At 33.1% G+C, this 15,652-nt stretch overlaps 2 pseudogenes; both read right to left on the minus strand.

Annotated features, from left to right (window-relative positions):
• Positions 1-1,661: 1,661 nt before the first annotated feature.
• Positions 1,662-2,509, minus strand: LOC149543687 (uncharacterized; annotated as a pseudogene).
• A 9,911-nt stretch (positions 2,510-12,420) lies between these two features.
• On the minus strand, positions 12,421-13,542 carry LOC149543688 (C4-beta,C20-epoxidase-like; annotated as a pseudogene).
• Between the last annotated feature and the right edge of the window lie 2,110 nt (positions 13,543-15,652).

Genomic DNA, 15,652 nt, shown 5'->3' on the forward strand with positions numbered 1-15,652 from the left:
ATTGGATTCAATGTTATAAATTGCTTATGTAATCTCCATGGATGAGAATGATGAGTTGAAACCTTTCAACTCACCAGATCTAAAGAAGATTTATGAGCATATGTGAGCAGATTTATGGAAGGTATTTAAGAAGATTTTATTAGATATGAGAAGTGCATAGCAATTTACTAGGATATATTTGAAGATCATGTAAGTAGGGTAAATTTAAAAAGAAGAGGGGTACAAAAGATCTAATTGACAATCATCGGTTGAAGCAACATTCAAGGTGGAACTTTCTTATGGAAGTTGGTGCTTCTTAATGGAGAGATTGCTGTCTCTCACTAAATTGGTGCTTACCATGGGGTTGGTGTATACAAAGTTGTAAGAAATGTATTTAATAAATCAACATTTTGTTGTGGTTTCTTCCATAAGGTTTTCCATGTAAACTCATATTTTTCTTGCCTTGTATAATTTTGTATCTTACATTGTTATTTTGCAATTGATATGCTTACATTATTAAGTTTGAAAAGGTAAATATTTTTGTTATGGTGATTCACCCACCATTCAACCCTCCTACATTATAAATTTGTGCTCATCAATTAGTATTAGAGTCAATTCCTTCAAAGATAACTTAACTACGTAAAGATAGATTTTGGAAGCACACATGGAAAGAAGAAAAGGAAATGGGAAACAAAGTGTTGATCAACAAGCACCAATGCAATTGATGAGGGGACAAATGAAACATACTTGAACCCATTATGACCCCTTAGAACCATCAAGTTTGAAAGAGAAAACTGTGATGTACGTAAAAGAAAAGAAAAGATGAATTAAAAGAATATGACGAGAATGTTGATAAAAATCTAGAAGAAGAAAATGATGATGAAGATTTTGAGGAATAACTCTATTGCACTATTGTTGAGATAAGGAGGCTTAGAAAGAGGAACTAGAAGCTTGAGGTACCTCTTGAAAGAGGACAATATAGCTAAGGTGGGAAAAAGATTCAAGAAGGCATGAGAAACCATTTGAAAATGAAGAAAGAAGATCGTGAAAGGTTAGAATATGAGTTTTCCTCTGTAAGGAAGGAATCAGAGAAGACAACCATAAAGTTTACCACACCTCTCAAGTTTGGAAAAAGCACCAGATTCCTAGATGACATTGTTTATGACTGAAGTTCTGTATGTTTTTAAAATAGGATTTGGTTAAAAGGAAAAGAAAAAGTCCAGTGAGGAATTGTTGAAAGAGTCTTCAAAGAAAACAAATGAAGGTAAGATAGAATTCTGCTAATGTTCTAAAATATCCCATGAAACAAGAAAGCAACAAGCAGAGCAAAGAGCCACACAATTCAAGCACTCATCCGTGGGACAAATTCAAAAGATCTCATTCCCCAAGACACAATAATATAAACAAGTTCAAGGATATATTCTATACTGTCATCAGTGCAGCCAATAATGAAACCATTCTCTTTCATCTTAATGAGCAATATTTAAAACAAACAAACTTATATGCAACCGAGTAAGATGTTCTCTATAAAATGCAAGAATATTTTATTTCCATGTTTCTCTCTTTACATATTTTTCATCCATAGAGAGAGCTCTATTTTCTGCTCTCCAGTCAAGATTGGCTTCTCACACATTTGTTTTTAAAACAAAACTATATTATACTTTTCCTATCAAGAATTGATCCTAAGACCACAAGGAATGCACCAATGAAGTTGACACTCCAAAATACATCTGAAAACTAACAACAGCTAGATCATTAAGTGGCAATTCCATTTGACCAAGTCTTATTGGCACAATAGTGTCAACATAATGAAATGTACACCCAATAAAGATAGAGATAACCTTTATTACCACAAAGGCACCAAATGTCTCAAGGAAAACAACACCACATAATTTTTCTGAAGCCAAAAGAGCCCCAACAAAAAATGTACTATCTCCCAACTTAGAGAAATAGATTAGAAATAATTCTATTGTATACACAGTGCTAATATCTCCAAGGACCCCAAGCCAACTGCGAGGTTATGCTACAGATCCAATAATTGTGGTTTCCAATGACTGATGATAGTTGTGCAAACTGAAAATTCTTGCCAATGTTGCTATCTTATCAAGTTAGATAACTGTGAGTTATCAACAAATATTTCTACCTTAGGAAGCAGATGCATAAATGAGAAAGAGGGAAATTAACAAGTTATATTTGCTGCAGGGTTTTAATCTAATGCACAATAATCACAGTGAATTCTAAAAGAATCAAACTAATAGCCTATATCCACATGTATATTTCCATCCCATGCTTTAGGTTCGCCATCTATTAAACTAATAGGTAGGTCTGCAAGTTTTTTTAGATCACTTGTCAAATTTTATCTAATACACCATGGTGATTTATTGAAGTGCCTTTCATGTGTTGCTGCAGAAGTTGGCACAGATTGCAATGAATGCATACTCTTAGTACACTTACTTTCACCTTTTGACTTCATTGTTTCAAATGAAGAGATCCCTATCAAAGGTAGATAGCATCATTAAATCGTAACCATTTTTACTAAGTAAAGATTGATCTAAATTGTGCTCATGTGAATTTTTCATATTCTTTCTTTTCTGTTAAACCAATAACACATTAAACAAGTGTTAATGAGCTTGTTTTAAACTCACTTTGTTCCCCAGATTATGATAATTGACATGAATAAATAAGATTAATGTTTAGAACTTGCCAAATTTACCCCACAATCTAGTGTCAGTGAGGCCGTAAATTGGGGATGTTGTCTTTATAAATTAAACAAAGGATAAAACTATAGTATTTACCAAATTCTAGTTTATTCTTGTTTCTTAGGATGGGGCTCTATGGAGAGGGGTTGCAGTTGATATATGGTCAAAATATTTCCTATTTCACCTTAATCACATTTAGAGGGCTAAAAACAAGAGCTTATATTATCCTTTACCCCCTCCCATGTCCAAAATCCTACGAAACCTTTCTTTTCTAAAAGCCCCACCAAAGCTTCTTGTTACTAGTTGTGAGCACTGATATTCTCAAATCGACCACATATTTTAAGTCATCTTACAAACTACATAAAATATTAGATGTCTAATTCTTTGTTCAAATAGAAAGTCTCAATATTATAAACAACATACCACTTTGTTAGTGGTTGTTGTAACATGAATAACATTAGCCCTCCATCTTGACAGATCCATTTTCTAGAAATCATAGTAGATGCATGTGCAAGGTATCTATAACAAAAAAATGGCTATCAATTCCATGTCATTATCCTTGGAAAATAATTGTATAGTAAAATTTGATATGGTGAGCTCAACTAGTAATTTTATTTGGAAAATTTTAAAAGCATAATTAAAATCAAAGGGACTACAGTTCAGTGGTCAACTATGAGCCATATCTCTTTTCTTTTAGATGCAATTGGGTGCAATTTTTTCTCTTTAAAACTCTCTTACTTGTCCAAATTAAGTATCACAAGGTGTGATTTGAAATATTGATGTTACAAAATCACACACAGTTGAATCTAGAAACAAAAAGAAACTAATAATAATTGAAATTTAAAATCAATAAATAATAAGCCTTGGTAAGAAGGAAGATGTAAATACAACATAAATATTTTTTCCTATTTTGCACATGTGTTTCCTACTTATACTACTCTGAATCAACCTCAACAGTAGAGAGTTGGATCAACCTAAATAGTAGGAATTGGTAAAATTGTTTGATGTTGATCAATTTGTCCCTGGCTCAATGGCTTGAGCTAGATATCTATCTATTGCTCATCCAACCAGCTAGATTCTTGCACATGAGGCTCAGGGAAGCATCCAGTACTCTGTTGGGGTAAGACATCATAAGAAATCCTCACAGGGGTGGGAGGAAACATAGACAAAGTGCAAATAGGCCTAGGGTTTTTTTGGTAAACCCCTAATTACAAATTACCTCCCACCCACCTAACATTTTGATTCTTTGTCTCAAGAATCTATGATTACAACATAACAACAATCACAATAAGAAAAGAAACACAACTCCAGTTTAATTGAGTGGGTGATACAACTAATTTAAATAATATTTGCATAAGGGCATATACATTTTGTTTATTTAGAAGATGGTTTAGCAAAAATAATATATTCATTAGTATTAGGGCATGCACATTAGAAAAAAAAAAATGAATTCCCATGATCCATGATATTTTTAGATCTACAAAACCTATATGAATCTTGTACTATTCCTTGACATCAAACAACACCTACAAATTTCCAAAGTAGGTTCTTTAGAGGCCAACATTAGGGTCTGTGGAGACCTACATATTTCAAATAGAGGGTCCTTAGAGGCCAACATTAGGGTCTCTAAGCACATAAATAATTATAAATTTAAGAGAAAACCAAATTTGCAGTGCCTACTAGGGATTCTCTATTCTTAGGCAAAATATCGAGATCTGGAGACCTACATATTTCCAACACAGGGTCCTTAGAGGTCAGTATTAGGGTCTCTTAGCACACAGATCTGGATGATAAAACAATTATCAATTTAATAAAAAATCAAATTTATAGTGTCTAATAGGGATTCTCTATTCTTAGGTAAAATATCCAGATCTAGAGGCCTCCATATTTTCAACGCATGGTCCTTAGAGGGCAATATTAGGGTCTCTTAGCACACAAATCTAAATGATAAAATAATTATCAATAGGGATTTTGTGTTCTTAGGAAAAACATCCAGATCTAGAGACCTCCATATTTCCAACGTAGGGTCTTTAGAGGCCAACATAAGAGTCTCTTAGCACACAGATCTGAATGATAAAATAATTATCAATTTAAGAAAAGACCAAATTTACAATGTCTAGCAAGGATTCTCTACTCTTAGGAAAAAAATCCAAACCTGGAGGCCTACATATTTCCAACATAGGGTCCTTAGAGGCCAAAATTAGGGTCTCTTAGCACACAGATCTGAATGATAAAATAATTATCAATTTAAGAAAAAATCAAATTTACAATGCCTAACAAGGATTCTCTGATCCTCTGATCTCAGGCAAAATATCCAGATCTCGGGGCTCTAGTGGTAATTGGGGAAGTGCAAACCAAACATGTTGTAGGAACAAAGTGTTCTGAACAGGGTGAAAATGACGCTTCCATAGATAAGAAAATCACAGAATTTTCTAGACAAAATGAAAGGCATCTTAAAAGCTTATTCACATATCTAAATTAAGGAAGAAAAAAATCTGGCGGTATAGAATTCAAAACTACTTACAGTTGATCCGCTTGTGAATGTTAGAACCAAGATGATTTTACCCCAAAAGAGATACCTCTGCATGAATTGTCTTTTTCTTGACGTTTTCCCCCAAACCACCATTATTCCCCAAATCCATCTTTAAAAAATTAGGTTGAGTTAACAAATTTATTATTCTATGCTAAAGTGATGAAATTAGTATTATCAATTTTGGTTTTATCCACTTACAATATCATCCTTCTTACTCTGACCAAATCTAGATCTCCACCATGGTAACGATTAAACCCCCCCCCCCGGATTAAAGAAAAACCCCAATACTGATATGTACTGGAAAATGCATGAACAGTCAAAAGCGGAGCCTTATCTATCCATAGGCCTTTTCAAAACCCAAATTTCCATGTAGCAAAGAAATCATCAAACTCTGCAACATCCAATCTAGCTGCACACCTTTCATGACTGGCTCCTACGCATTTTTTTCTGCCATGTATCTTTTTGGGCAGGATGAAATTAGTTTGCCACTCCAACTGTTTTTCAATCTTTCGATGAAATAAATTTCCCGCTCAGACTTAGCGTTATGTGAGAAAAAAATAATAATTTAAAATTAAAATATAAATAAGAAAGAAAATAAAGGCAAAGTTAAAGATGAGAATAATTTTTTGTCTTTAAAAACCATCTTAAAACGACTCACTTTGTAGTAGTGTAGTAAGCTTATTACAGAGAAACAATGAGATGACAGTGTTGTTTATTGTCGATGACGATGATTAAAGATATATTTTTATTTTTATGGATTAAATTAATCTTTTTCAAAATTAAAGTGTTGTCTTGGAAGCTAATTAAAGCTAATGATCTCCCATCTCGGTCTTCGTGTCCCCCCACATTCCTTCTTCTTTTTATATCTTTGTGTCTCCTCTAGTTTGCTACTTATTTTTTCTATTCTCTTGCTCTTCATCCTGATGATGGATCACTGTGTGTGATCTGAAATGCTGATGCTAAAACTTTTAGACACAATCAAATTCCATAAAAGCTCTGATATTATATATAATTAAACCTAGTTGTACATGTTGTGAACATTATGAGATATGTACATGTTTTGTAAGTTGTTTCTTCTATTATTAAATTTCTTGCAGAAGGGAAAGTAGAGATTGATTGCTTGATATATATATATATATATATATATATATATATATATATATATATATATATATATATATATATATATATATATATATATATATATATATATATATATATATATATATATATATATATATATATATATATATATATATATATATATATATATATATATATATATATATATATATATAACTTGTATCAAGGTCGTTGACTTTAAATAATATATGTTTCTTTCTAAGCTTTTATTTTTTGTGTCTTTGAAACCTTCTTTTACATTATCTTTCATTAATAACTCAAATGAAATAGTTTGTAAATAATTTTGCAAACAAATTTGATCCATTTTTTTAATCTTAAACATTCAAATTCTAATGAAAAAGTTTAAATTTAATCAATTCTAATTTATATGTGTTTCTCAATATTGTCCTATATCTACCCTCATACTTCCATTTTATTAAATCTCCTTTATATTTATCACATTCCAATTTTTACTAAATCATTTAATTTCTTTGTGTCTCTAATATTTCCTATAACTCTCCACCCTTTTGACATTTGTAATTTACACTTGCAACCACTAACTCTAAATACTTTCTTCCATAACAACTTGTTTCTCTTATTCAGTTATCAATCATTACATAATATCTAACCATTACAATATATTGCTAGACTATTTGATTTTATTTGATCTCCTTTTGTTACAACTCTTCTCTAATGTTGCAGATTTTCACCGACTTGTACATTTTCAAACAACTTAAAATTGAATCTAATAATAAGAGATATTTTTTATAATAAAATGATAAGAAGTTACATATTTATCTTAATGTCTGCATTGAAACAACCATCTCAAAATTAGTGACAATCATACCTCAGCCAAAAAAAATTCATTCGCAAGTGATGTATGCTACTCAAACTAGAGCCCCTCCAAATATTCTAGTTCTAGTTAAGTATATAGTTTGATAGAATATTGATTCCATACATCTTTTGATGAAATGAGATTTGTCTACCTCTTATTGAATCTTTTGAATTTCTATTGGACTTAGAAAGGGAACCAAACAATCTACAAAATCATTATAGCATTGCAAGAGATACACCCGTTTACAAAGAACGATGAATTTTCCTCTTGAATCTGCTATAACATGTTAAATAATTTGTTTTTTGTCAATTATTCTATGCACCTACGGAGGCTAAAGAAAGAGTCACTGCAAGATTCCCACCAACAATATCATTTGCTTGAGTGATGTAGAGAGTACCATAAACTTGAACCTTATATATTGCATCCTAAAACTTTATAAAATTGATATAAAAAGAAGAAGAAAGAAAGAAATGTAAAAACATAACTCTTCATCCAAACAGGTTAACATCTCCATTATTCTACTAATAAAAAATGTGTACACAAATTACTAGCATCCCAAAACTAAAAACATATCTTAGCCATTGTCTGCTTAATTTTAAGATTTCCCCACTAAAACAACTCTCCCTATGGTGATTACAACCTCTAGTTAACTAGATTAAAACTAAAAGTCTAAATCTATCTATCCCTGTGTAACCCTGAATAATCACTTCCTAAATAGAGCTCTACACCAAAACAATGAGAGGCTAGTCCAAGTCAATTAGATGAGTTGGCATGCAACTTTTGTTAGACTCCCAAAGGAAGAGAATAACATTTGTAATTGTGATTGGAGTAGCTATTAGACAATGCTCCAAATCATTCTCCCCTTGTCTAGAAAGGCTTGAACTATTGAATCTATCGTTGTTTAGTTTAGGAGTAGGAATACTTTGACTGTACTTGAACAAATCTTCTTCAGAAACCTAAGAATTAGGAAGAACCTCCCACTTCACAAAATGTAGTTTGTAAGAGAAGGTTCAAGTAGTCACCAATTTGATACCCAACACTCATTCAATGTGCTCTCTTTTCTTCTTTGGAAGGAGTTTGGTCCAATTGTCATTCTCTTCCTCAATTTTCTCACTCTTTAATTGTGCATCAAAATTTCAAGTTGGATATATATATATATATATATATATATATATATATATATATATATATATATATAAGTCAATAACATTAACGATGGGACTACAGTTAAAATCTTTAGGTAATGCAATTGGATAGGCATTGTCATTTGTTTGCTTGATAATTCTAAAAGGACCAGTCTTCTTGGGCTTCAACTTGCTGTAGGCATCTTGGGGATATCTTTCTTTTCATAGGTCTACCATGATTCTCTCCTTCTTGAATTTCCTTTCTTCTGTGATGCAAATTTGTTGATTCTTTGAGCATATCACTTATGTAATCCAACTTGAGCCTAACCTACTGGTGTATTTCTAGAATATTTTCCAAAAACTCTAGAGATTCTTGGTTATGATGAGGATTGATTGGAAAGTCAACTAAGTCCAAAATTCTATTAGGATTAGTACCATATGCAATTTGAAAAGGAGACATACCTATTGATCCATTGATACTAGAATTATAGGAAAACTCAACTTGAGGCATCACCATTTCCCATCTTCGTGGATCATATCCAATCAAAAATATTAGGAGGTTTCTTAAATGTGTGTTAACCACCTCTAATTGTCCATTAGTTTGGAGATAGTACATTGAACTAAATTGCAATTTTCTATCCAATATCTTCCACAATACCTGTTGAAAGTGACTTAAGAACTTTGTTTCCGTATCATTTTCTATTTTTTTTTGAATAAGAAGCATCCTAACTTCTCTAAAAATAAATGTGCCATGTGACTCACATCATAAATACTCTCACATGGTATAAAATGGGTCACTTTATAAATATGGTCCACTACTACAAACACTGAATCATTGCCTCTTTGGGTTCTTCGAATCCCCAAAATAAAATCCATAGAGATATCAATTGAGAGCCTCTTTGGCACTAGTAAAGGCATGCATAAGCCAATATTTTTCTTCCTCCTTTTGTTATTTGACAAGCTCTACAAGAAATAAAAAAATCGTTCACATCTATCATTGTATTAGGCCAAAATAACTTCTTGTTTACTAGTCCGAAGGTCTCATCTCTACCAAAATGCCCACCAAATTCATTTTAGTTCATTTCCCATATTACTTTTTCTCTCTGTCATCTAATGAGAATACAAAGTTGAGACCCCTAAAACCATAAACTTCCAAATAATATGTAGTCTCTAAATGAATACATATTGGCATAGGTGGGACTATTGAGAGTTGTCCATAAGTTTCCAAAATAAGGGTCATTGGAATATTCACTTTTCATCTCTTCAAATCCAAACAATCCATAACTCATTACAACTAATAAATGATACATTCTTCTCAAGGCATCAACTACTATATTACTCTTACTTGCTCCTATGTTGCACAAAAAAAGTATAAGATTACAAAAATGAAGCCCATTTAAGATGTTTATGGGATAACTTAATTTGTTAATAGATATACTTCAAAGCTTTACTTTCAAACATCAACACAAACTCTTTATGTGAGAGACAACATGTCTCAAATATTTCATGGTTTATACCACTACATATAATTCTTTATCATAGGTTGTATATCTCTTTTCTGTTTCATTTAGTTTCTCACTAAATAAGGCAACTGTTTTCCCCTCTTGGCTTAACACTCCCCTAATAGCTACCCTTGAAGTGTCACATTCAAATGTAAATCAAGTAAGGCAAGAATAGGCACTTATGTTACCTTCTACTTTAGTTGCTCAAAACTAAGATATGTTTCCTTTGTCTAGGTCAAAGCCTTCCTTTTAGTGCAATCTTTCAATGCTACACTTATGCCACTAAAATGCCTGATGATTTTTTTATAAAAAAATAGTAAACTATAGACACTTCCCACTTTAATAATACTTTGAGGAGCACACAAATAAAGAATGGCCTTAACCTTAGATTGATCCATGCTTAAGCCATCAGATGAAATGACATTGCGCATTAATACCAACTTGTCTTTGTAAAATTCATGCTCTTTTCATTATTGATAAGAAAACTCTATGCTCTCAGTATATCAAATATTATCCTCAAATGCTCCACATGCTCCTATAAGGATTCACTTAAGATTGAGATATCATCCAAATAGACTATCACAAAATTCCCAATATGCAATCTAAATACATGATTCATTGTTCACGTGAAGGTAGCTGGTCCATTGGACAGTCTGAATGGCATCACCACCCACTCAAATTACCCATCTTGATTTTTGAGAGTAGTCTTCCACTCATCACCTTCTCAAATAATAATTTTATGATAGCCACTTTTGAGGTTAATTTTGGAGAAGATCTTAGCAATGGACAAACAATCTAATAAGTCATTTATCTTGGATAATGGATATGATGCTTCATTGTAATCTTGTTAATGACCTTGAAATCCATGCAAAGTATCCACTTTCCTCCCTTCTTAGGAAAAAGTAGAGTAGGAGTTGCACAAGGGTTCATAATTTCTCTCACAAATCCTCTCCCCAATAATTTTTGTGACTTGTCTCCTCATCACCTCATTCTCAAGATGAGTCATTCTATAAGTTGCTCTGTTCAGAATTTTATTAAAAGGAATTAGATTGATTTGGTGAGTAATGCCTCTAGAAGGGGGTAAACCTGCTAGCATGTCACTTGGTGTCAAGTCTAGATATTCTTGCACCAATTCCTACATGTCTAAAGGTATCATTTTCTAACTTGACTTCTCTTGCTGATTTGATTTGGCCTTTTCATGTGGGTAAATCTTATAACATACCTCTCACTAAAATTTTCTTTAAAAATCCCACAATCCTACCATAGATAGTGATAAGGTTGATATTGTTGTCGATCCTTCTTCTTTAAAAGGTGCCAAAATATCTCATAAGTATTCTCTCTACCATGATGGATTACATTCATATCAAATGGCCAATGTCAAGCTAGTAACAAGTGAGACATATAAATTGGTACTATGTCACACAAAACCTTGTCTTCATATGGAACAATTTTGAATTAAACTATGTATGACTGATTTACAAGCACACTATGATTAGAATCCAGCCCAAGAACAACTCAGAGTTTAGGTCTGCTTTAAAATAAAGAACCTCAACCTCATCTTTGGTTCCTTGTCTATTGATAGATTCAATAAGCCTCTACATTGGTTTTAATGCTATTGTTCATCGTCTTTGTACCCGTGGTTCCTCTTCAAAGTCATAATTGGGCAATTTGGCCTCTAGATCTCGAAGCCTTTGAAGAATCTCACCCAAGATTATCTCTCAATCCAGTATTCCTCTTGCCTCTTCGACCCCAGGTCATTTAAACTCCTCTTTGATCCATTTTTTAATTAGTGCTCTAATACCAAACTGATGCAAGAAATACCATAAACCCAAAACTTATATTTTACATCTTGAAACTTTATAAGATTGATGGAAAACAAAGAAACTAGAAAAATCAAGAGAACATCACTCTGCAATCAAGCTTATTAACTTCTCCATTATTTTACTAATAAAAAATGTCTTCTAAAATTATCAGCATCCAAAAACTTAAAACTTTATCTCAGCTGTCATCGTCTTTATTCTCAGATTTCCCCACAAAAAAAAACTCTCCTTATGGTGGTTACAACCACCAGTTAACTAGATTAAAACTAAAAGAATAGCTCTATCTATTCGTACGTAATCCCCAATAATGATTCCCTAAACAGAGCTCTAAACAAAAACATTGAGAGGCCAGTCCAAGTCAACAGGATGAGTTGGGATGCAACTTGAGTTCGACTCCCAAATGTAGGACTAACATTCTGGATTAGCTGTTACACAATGCTCCGCATCATTGAGTTACTTGCCTCACTGAAATTTAGTGCAGATCTGTGGAAGATAATCTTCTTATAATAAGATATAAAACAAAAACAATTGGACTACAGAGAAGTAAATTCTGAGTATTCTATTCTTTTGGTTAGAACAGTGGGTTTAATTATACCTGTAACTATAATAACCATTTTTTACAACATAATATGATGAAACTTGCGATTGGGTATGCAAAGGCCCCATTTTTCATAGATCTAAACAGTGAACGGAAAGATTGCTAAATGCTGCGTTAATTGTCTCTCAGGTAATTAATTTCAGCAAGTGTATGGTCCTGCGCATGGCATGGCATTGTCTGTTATTGAAAACAAGTGCATATTCCAACGTTATATGGCAAAAACTTTGTCGAGAACCGCGGCTTTGTCTTTATTTTCTTCTCGCACAACATGTTGTTTCAAATGAGAGAATATGAAAGGCTTGTAACGCCTTGGATTGTCATCGTCTACAAGCTCCTCAGGCGCCCAGATTTCCGTCTCATCTGGAAAATTAGTGAAGAAACCAATCGAAATACGATCTCTTCAACCATTGTAAACATCACGATGTTCTGAGCTGCGGTATCGTCCGTTACTCCACGCCTGCAAAACATTCATCGCTATTTCTTTTTATGGCGACATATTAAATTTTTGCAACGAGAATAGTGAAATTTACTTACCTTGAGGGAATCCCCCAAATTGACAACAAATGAATGAGGAATAGGTCTGACGTTGAACCAGTCGCCCTCCCGAGATCGAATCTGGAGCCCTCCAACATCATCCTGGTAAAGAATTGTGAGGCAACCCAGGTCTGTGTGGGTAACGAGTGCCTCCTCTCCAATAGATATTTTTTCCCATGGGTACCCATTTATACGAAATACTGATGTGCATTTCTCAAAGCGAGAGTCGTAAAAAGCGTTGGCATCCAACCCCAGGCTTGCAATAATCATTTTTGTGATATTTGTTCGAAGATTTGATACAGACAAAGCGTATCTTGACATCGTTTCGCTGCCAAACGATAATATTAGAGAGAAGAAAAGTGAATTAGCATTGAAAAAACGGTAAAGCTTGAATAACATACCAAAAAATTGGGTCCCCGTCTGGGCATATCTTTGCATATATCTGAGCAATGGAAGCTGGATTAGTTGAGTCTGGAAAGAGAAAAACCTCATGATTTTGAGTTCGGTAATAAGTGTTCAATGGACTGGGAGTTAAGATTCTTTCTTTGTCTTCGATGGGCATGGATAATAAATCCCTGCAAACATTATCAGCCCTTTGCAGAATATCTATTGGAATCCCATGGTTGACAAGAATGAAAAATCCCCATTCTTTGCGGGCCACTCTAAGTTTCGCGAGCACCGGATGATCTCGAAGCTGGGTGAGATCTTGACCGTCCAAGTGCTGTGGAAAAGTGGAAATATCGATGACAGGGAGATCAACTTGAGAGGTAATAATGGTTTCAAGCGACAAAGGCATTTTTTTTACTTCTACAATTACAGAAGAGATGAAGTTTATCTATAGCCAAAACATTCACAAGTTGCCAAAAAAGTTGAATCTTCCAGGGGGAGAATACTGAGGATTAGCATATTTAGATCTGTCTTGGAGGAAGAATCGACAGCCAATATCTGAAAGCCAATGCGCGTGCTGTTTAATAAACAGAAAAATACAAGTTGAAATTATATACTAACAATCGCAAAGTCAGTTGTCTGTGTATTTTTATTATCGTTAAAGAATACTAAGCTAGACGTCTTTATCCACAGTTTGTGCTTCAACTGTACATATATTAAAGAGGAGAATCAGAAGATTTGTAATAAAAAGTATAAACGAAAAACAGGAACATAGAAAAGGAAGATTCTTTGATTTTTGAACCAAACAATAGAAACAGAACTGAAAGGAGGTGAAAATCAGAGCAGGTTTTTAATAAAGCTATTATTATTTATAAAATCTTTATATTCATACATGGCTTGGACGAAATGTGAACAGCCAAAAAGAAATTGGTTTTAAAATTAATAAGAAGCTGCGTAGCATGTAATTCAGTGTGCTCATTACAATTAACACTCAGATTTTTAGTGTTCAAAATTTTGACTGATTGAGGAGTCCAAATGACCCAACTACTCTTAGAGTCAAGATCACAATTACAGTTCACCCCGTCGACAAACTTGTCTGCTGTCAATACCAAGAATTTTTAGAATAACTTATTGTTTTTTTCTAAAATCAATCTTGTTTACTTCGAAGTTATTAATTTTAGAGTAAATAATAAAAAAGAAGCCCGTGCAGGAACCAATTAAGTGTTGCGATCAATGGTTAAATATGATTTTTCGTGTGACGTAGGGAAATGGAAATGATGTGGATTAGCTGGTTTTAGCACATTATTAAAGCAATGTGCTGGACTTTAGCTGGCTGTAGCACATTATATGACGGAGTCAGCATTATGAGATGTACATGGCTTGTCAGTTGTTTAATACTTGATGTTCTTTTGAGTGTCTTCTTGGAGTGTTGTTTATGTCTCGGCTGAATTTAAATTGTAGTCCCACCTGCAACTTTGCATTATAATATTTCATTTCATTTTATTTTATTAGAAGAAAGAATTAATTTATATAGAAAATATATTTTATTTTTCAAACATAATTTTTTATTCACTCATTTTAAAAAATATGATTCTAATTACTCATGTGATGCCACTCATAAAATTAAATAAGACATATAAATAAGGAAGACAGGATAAAGCTCATCATACTACATCTCTAAAAGAATCTAACAATCAATAGCCTTCAACAATACTACAATCAGAACAAACAGACACTTGCACATAAATAAGTTAGAAAGAAACAATCCTCTAAAAAATCTCACAACAAAGCACCATGAACCTTGTGCAACCAAGAACCACTAGAGACCGCAGGACCAATGAAAATCATAAAGGTGAAAGAGCCCCAACATAAACAAGGATAAAATAGGAGTTGGATTTAACATAACACACCTACTTTAAAAGTCAACTACTATTCTTATTACTAACTTTGATACTCCAATCTAAAAATTCCAAAAAGAATGAAAAAAAAACTTGAGCATCAAAAGAACAAACCAAAGGGGTAGAACATTCAACCTCCTTGAACATGGGCGATGCTCTAGAACAAAAGAACCTTCAATAGACAAAGGATAAACTACTAGCCAGCCAATAAATACAGAAAAGCTCTCAAGTGCTAATTAGAAAAATCCAAGATAAAAAAGGGCCCTAACGAGGATAAGAATGGTGCTTGGTCATAAAAAAAATATAATAAAAAATGGAAAGTTCTCTCACCATCAATAACCTTCATCAAGATAATAAAACCATGGAGGCTGGACACAAAGCCTCCTTAGTGCAAAATTCAACATAGAACAATAGATGTAGCCAAAGGAAGCACAAAAAACCAACCTAGCACATGATCAATTTGTTGCCCAAAAAACTACCTTTAATAGCCATAATGTGGATAGAAGGGAGTAAATACATGCACGAAATCACAAATAATGAAAAATTAGGTGAGCCTATCCCTTAATCAATGCTAAAAACCCTAGCTCTCAAAACCACATTGCAATATTGTATTCTAGGAGT

Source organism: Cupressus sempervirens, chromosome 8 (assembly GCF_028749045.1).
Source record: "Cupressus sempervirens isolate cs-2001-9-10 chromosome 8, ASM2874904v1, whole genome shotgun sequence".
Classification (NCBI taxonomy): Eukaryota; Viridiplantae; Streptophyta; class Pinopsida; order Cupressales; family Cupressaceae; genus Cupressus; species Cupressus sempervirens.